This window comes from Chrysochloris asiatica, unplaced genomic scaffold (assembly GCF_000296735.1).
Source record: "Chrysochloris asiatica unplaced genomic scaffold, ChrAsi1.0 scaffold00052, whole genome shotgun sequence".
In the NCBI taxonomy this organism is placed as follows: Eukaryota; Metazoa; Chordata; class Mammalia; order Afrosoricida; family Chrysochloridae; genus Chrysochloris; species Chrysochloris asiatica.
The window spans coordinates 9,951,247-9,960,943 of NW_006408570.1; positions in this window are offsets into that span (position 1 = coordinate 9,951,247).

A 9,697-nucleotide genomic window follows, 5' to 3' on the forward strand; every position below is an offset into this window, starting at 1 on the left:
CCACAGAACAGCTGGTAGTTTCAAACTACTGACCTTGCGGTTCGCAGCCCGATTTGTAACCACTATGCTACCAGAGCGCCTATACCCCTTAGAGCAGTAAAATTTAGAAAATTCTCTCCTCAGGGATCATTTTGATGAGTGAGGGAGGAGAAACAAGTCACACATTCAACTTTTCATTTATCTCGATGGGATAATAATAAATGTCCTCCCTACATAAGCCATCAGAGAGATGAAAGTGCCCTGAGACTCTAAAAACGGTCATACTATTATTACTAACTGGCATAAGCACAATCCATTTTTATTCTGGAAAAGTTTTCATGTTTGTATACCTTACATTCTTTTCTGAGGCATAAGTCAATAATTTTGATTAGAAAACCTTCAAAAATTTCCCCAATACCTCTCTTTGTACACCCAGTGAATCTCCCCTGCTTGATCTGAATTAGCTAGAGCGGTAAGGGTGATACACAAAAGGTAGGGTACTGGAAACTGAGAGTATGTATAACTGTGGTTTCAAAATCTATTTTAAATCCAGCAGGAATTCAAGAGTAACAGGCTCATAGCATTAACACAAGAAAAGACACCTGTTCCCTATTGCTATTTACAGTTCTGTCTAATGTCATCTAATTCTAAATAAGTATGCTTGCATAGAACATTTGCAAATCCTTCCAGATTTGGAATGAGAAGGAAGGTGTTTGGGCATAAATTAGGAAGTTTGGCTTCTCATCAAATCATTTTCTTGTTCAGGAACCTAAAATGACTATTACATACTTAACTAATACAGATCACCAGATGTTTCTAGTTTGTCGTTTTCATCTTTGCAGTTAGGTGTGTCCATATGACTTGCTTTAGTAAATGAAATGTTATCACAAATGAAATATGGCATTGAGAGGCAGAAACCAGAAGTCAGAATAATGCAGCTGTACCCCCTACTTAGGAGCTCTGGTAGCGCAGTGGTTACAAATCGGGCTGCAAACCGCAAGGTCAGCAGTTCCAAACAACCAGCTGTTCCACGCAAGAGAGATGAGGCTTTCTGCTCCCATAAAGATGTACAGCCTCAGAAACCCTGTACAGGGTCGCTATGAGTCAGAACCAACTCCACGGCACACAACGACAACAACAACCCCTAGTTAACCAGCAAAGGACATGATGCATGAGAAATACTTTTTGTACAACATTTTACAGTTTATACTGACTATCACATTTCATTAAATCATACCTAATCATACCTCTTGCTATGTTTTGTACCATTGTGTCTCTGCATGCTCAAACATAAAACAATTTGTGATGGGAGATGTACTGTTTTTTTTTTGGTTTTTTTTAATTGCTATTTAACAAGTTACCACAAACTTAAATACTTAAAACAACACAGTTTGAATGAGTTGGGATTCCAAGCATGGCTTAGCTAGGTTTTCTGCAAAAGGCTGGAATTAAGGTGTCAGCCAAGGCTATGGTCTTAGCAAAGCCTCAAGATCCTCTTCCAAGACCATTCCGATTGTTGACAATCTTTAGGTCTTTTTGGTTATAGGAAAAATTGCAGCCCTCAGTTTTTAAACACTTCCCTTCTTCAAAAGCAGTTTACAGTATATCTGTCTGATTTTTTCCAGGCCTGAACAAGAGTGTTTCTTCTTTCCTCTGATTAGAAGAGGCCCACTCAGCATAGTCCTTCTTTGTTGTTTCCAACTAAACTCAGAATCAACTGATTAGGAACCTTAATTACATCTGCAAAACTTTCTTCATCTTTGGCATATAAAATGACATGATCACATGAGTGACATCCCATCATATCACCAGATTCTACCCACACTCAAGAGGAGACTATTATGCAAGGGTATGAGTCATTGAGAGCTGTCTTAGGTAGAGTATTCTAGAGAAGCAAAACCAGTGAAACATATATGTATACATACATATAAAAGAAGTTTCTTATCAAGGAAATGGCTTACAATTGTACAGTCCCAGGTCCCCAGCAGAAGAGAGACTTTTTCCCTCATGTCTATTATATTGGGAGCAGGCCACACCCTCAAGGAAGCATCCCTTCAATTTCTTGGCTGCTCATAGCCACTCACCATAGAATTAGCTAAGTCTGTATTAAGTCTCATCACTATGGAAATAAGCATATCCCAACTGCTAACCCTCTGGAAATCGTGGCCTAGTCAAATTGACACAAAACCCTAAGCAATACAGTCCATTCTTGTCAAGTTGAAACCTAAAAACTGTATGAATAACCACTAAAGAAAATTACAAAGTCATATTTGTGCCTAACATGATATAAGGCATGTACAACTGAAAATACGCTGGCCCCATTTTCATCTTACATGTCACAAAGTAAGTATGCAAAAATATTTAATGCATACATGCAAAACCCAACCAAAAATATGTATTAATTTAAGTGTCCAAAGGGCACATTCTACAAGCCAGCCTCCTGCCTGTTGGCACACAGCCTTACTCAGTCCATGGGCCTAGAGTCCATAGCTGATCTGTCTTTCCATGCCACTGCCTCTGCCACCATCTCCACTGTCAACATTTTTCCAGGTAGGGATCCCACTCTCCACTCATGCTCCTCCTTCTTAATGGTGGTCCTGAAATAAAAGATAACTATTCTCTCCTTTTAGTTATACAACTTCTACAATTACAGTTTTGACAATCACAATTCATCCCCCTAACAATTACTCAAAAGTAAATCATAAAATCCTATCAGCATCATCTCCCAACCCCTTTTACCAGACCCATCTAGAAAAGAGGAAAACTAGTCAGTCAGGATTCTCCCTTGTCCCCTCATTCTAAAACTATGCACACTCATGAAACCTTGTAAGTCACTCACTTCCTGCCTTTATAGTCCCCATTTTTGATAGCCAATGTCTAAATTGCCCAGCCCTAGTGGTTACAAATCAGGCTGCGAACCTCAAGGTCAGCAGTTTGAAACTACCAGCTGTTCTGCAGGAGAGATATGAGGCTTTCTGTTCTGGTAAAGATTTATAGCTTCAGAAACCCTGTACAGGGTCGCTATGAGTTGGAACCGACTCCATGTCACATAATCACCAACCACCACTATCAACCCAGTACACTGAGGAGACAATCATGTTCCTTGATATGAAGAATCTTCCATTCCAATTGGAATTTTGAGCAACTGCAGCCATGAGAAAAAGTCCAGTTCATCAAATGGTAGCAACTGACACTTGCTCAGAGTATCAAACACCTTTATCTTCATCTGGTCAGCTCAGCCCTAGCCACCCAAGCTGAGTACCAGCTGCAAGTTTGGGAGTTCACACACACTTCCCTGTGTTTCAAATCAGCTGGCTCCTTCACTCTCAGCCCTATTCCTCAGGGGCTAGGTCAGTGCCCATGGACTCAGGAGTTCACACAACTCCCTCAACTTCAGACCAGCCAGGCTTTCCTCTCCTCTTTTCTCATGGTCAACAGGTGACCAATAGAATTTGTTCAAACTCAGCCCTTGTCTTCATTGCTGCATTTCCCCCAATTCCACTTGCACGTAACCCAAGGTGGTCACCAGCAAACATACTGCTCACAGGTTACAATTATCTTTCAGTCCTGTTGTCATTATGTGCCATCGAGTTGATTCCAACACATAGCAACCCTGTATAGGGTTTTTGAAGAGCGGCTGGTGAGTGAACCATCAACCTTGCAGTTCAAACCAATTTTGTAGTCCAGTGTCTATCCTACAGAGCCATATGAGGACTCCACTTCAGTCCTTGTTGTTGTTAACTATCATCAACTGAGTTCAGACTCATATTGTATAGAGTTTCTGAGGAGCAGCTCGTGAGCTTGAACCACTGACCATGTGGTTCAAACCAATTTTGCAAGCCAGCACATTTTACCTGCAGCGCTACACTACTGGTTCACTTTCAGTCCTAGAAGGGGGTTTCAGTCCTAGAAGTGGGTTTTCTCTGATGAGCTGACTTTCCTTGCTTTGATGCCTCCAAAACTCAAAACATCAAACTGTCATTTTTTATCTCTGCTTTCTTTCAATCATGAATTTCCTGTTTTCCCAGCCTTTCTGGGTTTAGTCTGCATGTCTTTTTAAATGGAAATGTACCAAGTCTGAAGTTTCTGGGATTCCACCTAAATCCTCATACTCTACACCAAGAAGCCTATATTTTCTGGGCAAATTCTAACTGCCCTTTTAGCAAATCCAATCAAATATAGGCTGAAGGCAGGCTTACAAGCTCTCTGTAATCATTACACCCAATATTCTTTTCTATCACACATGTATGTCTAGTTTACAATAATAGGCAGGAGAAACCAATATCCATAAGGCAGTCAAACACATAAACCTTTTAAAACACTCAAGTTCAATCTTTTCTTCTCCCTTGGACCAACTCTTTTATTATGCATATGGCCTTGGGCCTCCAGCAGAGTGGATTCCAGTCTGCCCACACAACAGCTATCTTTTCTATCCAGCATGACATGGACTCCAGGCAATTCCAGAAGCTGCTCTCCCATCAGCTTAAACATTTTATCCCATCCCCTTCATTCTTTCTTTGACAAAACCTCCTAATTTCACAGGTCTGGAGCCATTGCAATGAATCCTGCTCATAGCACTGACTGCTTTAACCAAATGGGAACCATGCCTGACTTCCTCTGATGTCACAGGGGGAAAGAGGACCAAACTCAAAATCAGCCCAAGGCTGATTCCTATGAAGTAGTGGTCAGACATGCCTCTTCCCTACCTTGTTGTTGTTGTTAAGTGCTGTCAAGTTGATTCCAACCCATAAGGACTCGGTATAGGGTTTCCAAGGGGCAGCTGGTGAGCTTGAACCACCGACTTTGCAGTTCAAATGACTTTGTAGTCTGACGCATTAGCCCACAGCGCCACACTAGGACTCCTACCCTATATTGTTGCTGTTAGGTACCATCAAGTCAGTACTGACTCATAGCAACCTTATGCACAGCAGAATGAAACACTGCCTGATCCTGAGCCAACCTCACTATCATTGCCAAGCTTGAGCCCATCAATGCTACTATTTGGTCAATTCATCTTGTTGGGGGTCTTTCTCTTTTTCTTTGACCCTCCACCTTACCAAACATGATATCCTTCTCCAGTGACTGGTCCCTCCTGACAATATGTCCTAAGTATGAGTGACGAAGTTTGGCCATCCTGGCATCTAAGGAGCACTCTGGCAACACTTCCTCCAAAACGGATCTATTGGTTCTTTTGGCAGCCTATGGCACTTCCAATATTCTCCTCCAACACCATAACTCAAAAGCATAAATTCTTCTACGGTCTTCCTTATTCACTGTCCAGCTTTTGCATATATATGAGGTTATTAAAAATACCATGGCTTGGGTCAGGCACAACTTAGTCCTCAAGCTGACATCTTTGCTCTACAACACTTTAAAAGGTCTTGTGCAGCAGATATGCCTAATGTAATATGTAGTTTGATTTCTTGACTGCTGCTTCCATGAGTGTTGATACCTGATCCAAGAAGAATGAAGTCCTTGACAACTTCAGTCTTTTCTCCATTGATAAGAATGTTGTTTATTGGTCGAGTGGTGAGGATTTTTGTTTTCTTGACATTGAGATGCAGTCCATACCAAAGGATGTGCTCTTTGATCTTCATGAGTAAATGTTTTAAGTCCTCTTCACTTTCAGCATATTATTATATACCCTATATTAGTGCCTTTAAAATTAGTGACTTGAGATCCAGTTTAGAAAATTCATCCTTATGATTTTGTTTGTCTAGAACTGCACTCTCTCAGTATCAGATGTCTTAGGCTGGGTTTTCTAAAGAAGCAAAACCAGTGAAACATACATATGTGGCAAAAGTTCAAGCTTTATGGTATTCATCATCTATAAAACACATGTAAAAGGATGATAAAACAAAAGTTTAAAGTGACGCACTAAAATTCAATACCTATGAAACTCCAACATGAAGTGACAGATGCACATTTTCAAAAGAAGTAACTAAGAACAGGTTTCAGGAGTCTATAGACTTCTTTTCCACAAGAAGAATATAAGAGTTAAAAGAGCTGGAATTGGGAGAAGACTTAATGTGTAGAGTATTTTAGAAACAGCTGTTTATCAGCCTCAAGCCTCACCTCTTGAAGGTGACATGAACAGGGAATGTTACTTCCTTGCCCCAAGTCTAGTAAGAAAACCTTAAATAGCACCCTGCAGAGCATGGTGGTGTTCTCTAACACTGGAGAACACCGAGGTATGCACCAGAACCATGCCATAGAAACCTGTTGTCATTTGTAAGTAGCCTGACATTCCCTCCAATGACTGCTCAAATGTAACAAATTTGGGGGACCAAATGTGGAATTTTTGGCAGGAGAATCAGTCTAAGGTTATTTTGAAAAAAGAAGTATATCCAAGATTGTGTTTGATAAGACAAGGGATCCCAGCAGCAAGAGAATGGGGGAGCAAAAGAGAATGTTAAATAGTCAAAAGGAAAAAAACACACACAAAAAAAACAAAAAACCTTTGTGTCAAGAGAAAGAAAGGTGAGGGGTCCAGAAGGGGATATTTACACAACTCTCAACATTTGTCATGGGAAAAGGAATCATCATTAACCATCTGCTTGAATGTGTGGTCCCAAGAAAGCAAAACCAGTTTGCATCAGTATAAGTCAAAACAGACTTTCCCTATCTCAATAACTTGTGACTGGAGAGTGAAGAAGGAAGAGATATACAAGTTAGAAGGAACCAATGAGCAATGGAGCAATTTGGAGAATGGAGGTAAAGATTTAGCCCTGCATTAATAGTGAAATGTCAACTACTATTATGAACTAGGCATCCTAACTTAAACAAATTGAGATCGTATTTTATTTTCATGCCCTAAAATTGCCATCACAACATTATTACCTAAAAGTAAAAAGAAAAGTCATATAACTCTCTGAGTTTGAGTCAGTGCAGGGGAAAATCTACTCTCATTAAATAGATTTGAAAGTATAGGTGGAAGGGAAAATGAGTTGTTTTTATGATTCTATTCCATGAATCCTGTTTGTTCATGTAATATGCTCTTATCCTGCACACCTGTCTCTACATGTGGTTGCAGCTCTTTTCAGGCAGAGCTACCACGATACATTAAATAAGTCTTCAAGGTATACTTGTTGATTTTCAAGTTCAAAGCGATGAATTAATATGAGTACTGTCAGCTTCATTAAGAACCAAGATGTGATGTTCTTCATCTTGTCTGAGAATGAAAAAGCAGAGCAGATTTTAGCTACTCTACACACACACACAGAGACACACTGATTTTAGTTTCCTTGAAAAGAGGTAACCGAATAACTAGAACCCCATGTGTAGGGCCAGCTTTACTTGTCAAGCAGATAACCTCTCAACCTCAAATTAAAGACACCAATGAGTTTTTTCTCTAGTTTCTCAACTCGGATAGAGGATCTCGCCAAAATATCCTGGGGAGAGAGAGTAAAAGGGCAACTCAAGGTGGGGACCAGAGATTTTGCACAAATACATTAGCTGTAATTCTAATTGTGAAGTGGCAGCATATTGAAGTACCTCAATATTTTTCCAGATGTTTTCAGAGTGAATAAAGAAATGAACAATGGATAGCTCAACTGCTAACTGTAAAGAAAACCCCACATCTGCAACTGAGTTGATTGGAGAAATAAATAATAGGCTATTTCAGCACTCACAAAAGAAGTAACTTAAGGGAAAAGTCAATAACTAGTTTAAAAATATCAGAAAATAAAAATAAGTGGAGCGAAGTAACAATGTTAACTTAAATTATATAAACTATATAATATATATTATTAATAATGTATGTTGTTGTTGTTAAGTGCCGTTGAGTCTATTCCCACCCATAGAGACCCTGTATAGGGTTTCCAAGGAGCAGCTGGTGAGCTTGAACCACTGACCTTGTGGTTCAAACAAATTTGCAATCTAGTGCATTAGTCCACAGCGCCACACCAGGACTCCAATGATATATATACACACAAATAAATGGTCCCTGGGTGGCGTAAATAGTTAAGTGCTAGACTATTAATGAAAAGAACTCATGTTGGCAAAGACTATTGAATATACCACTGCAAGACTGGAAATCCAAATCCACCCAAAGGTACCTTGGAAGATAGGCCTAACCATCTGCTTCCAAAAGGACATAGTAGATTAAAAACATTAAAAACACTAGAGAACCTTGAAAACCCTATGGAATATACACAGGGTTGCCAAGAGTTGGAATTAACTGAATGGCAACTGACAGCAACAACAACATATGCACACATACATATATATGCATGCCATATATAGATATAAATTCATTATATTAAATGCTGTGTTGTTGTTAGGTGCCATCAAGTTGGTTCTGACTTATAATGACCCTATACACAAAAGAATGAAACATTGCCCAATTCTTCACAATCTTTGCTATGTTTGAGCCCATTACTGCAATCACTGTGCCAACTCATATCATTGAGGGTCTTCCTCTTTGGCAGTGATCCTATACTCTACAAAGCATGATGTCCTTCTCAAGGGAGTGGTCCCTCCAAAGGACGTAAGATGGAAGTCTTGCCATCTTCAGTCATAAGGAACATTCTGGCTCTGTTTCTTCCAAGACAGAACATCATTCATTCTTCTGGATGTCTGTGGTGTAGTTAATATTGCTTGTCATCACCATAATTCAAAGGCATCAATTCTTCTTCAGTCATCCTTATTCATTATCTAGTTTTCATGTGCATATGAGGGGATGGAAGATATCAAGACTTGAGTCAAGTGCACCTTTTTTTTTTTTTTTTTTAACTTTTTAGCATCTTGATATGATGACAGAGGCCCTTTGCAGCAGCTTTGACCAATACAATACCATAGCCACGAACTGTGGATGCAAGTAAAACGAAATCTTTGACAACTTCAATATGTTCTCCTCTTATCATGATGTTGCTTACTGGTCTAATTGTGAAGATGTTGGTTTTCTTTATGTTGAGATACTTTCCCCTCCTGAAAAGAAAACAAAACCCGAAAACCCAGCTAATTCAATTTGACATTTATTTCAAAGGGTCAATTTGTATCTCCAGTCCTGAATACTGTTGGGCCTTCCGCTATACTGTTGGTGTCTGTAGTCAGTAAGCCGTAAACAATCAGTGCAGTGTTCTTACACTCACGATAGCATAAGAAATAAACCCAGAGAGTTGTTTTATTAACTAACACTCAAGAAAGCAGGATCCGCTTCCTCTACAAAGGGAATAGTCAGTATGGAGAAGTTCTCCCAACCACTGTATCAGTGGTGATTGCTCTAGAAGAACTAGACCTTGCTCTTCAATCATATCCCAATGCTTTGAGAAAACAGAGCCAAAAATAAAAGAAGAAAATGATTCTAGATAAATTGGAAGACTAATTGGGGAAAAGGGGCCAAGGAGCAAATTTATTTGTTTTGTGAATTGTCAGCAAAATCCCTTGAGGTCCAGCTGGTAAAGTGATGGAGATCACAGTGTTATGGAATAAGACTGAGTCTGAAATACAAAAGAGACTGACAAATGTATTATGAATATTAATATTTCTGCTAACAAGGCCTAAACTGTACCTTTCTTGCACTGAAGCATCAAAGGAAACCATGTCTCAAAATGCACTTGAACAGACTTCCTGCTGAATCATAATATTTAAAAGCTGATAAATCGTTCTCCTCTAGAGCAAGAAATGAACTTCAATGTACACATTTCCCAGGGGTAAGAATTTACAGATTTAAAAATAATAATAATTAATTACATTTAAATGTCAAAAGAGCTTGTTC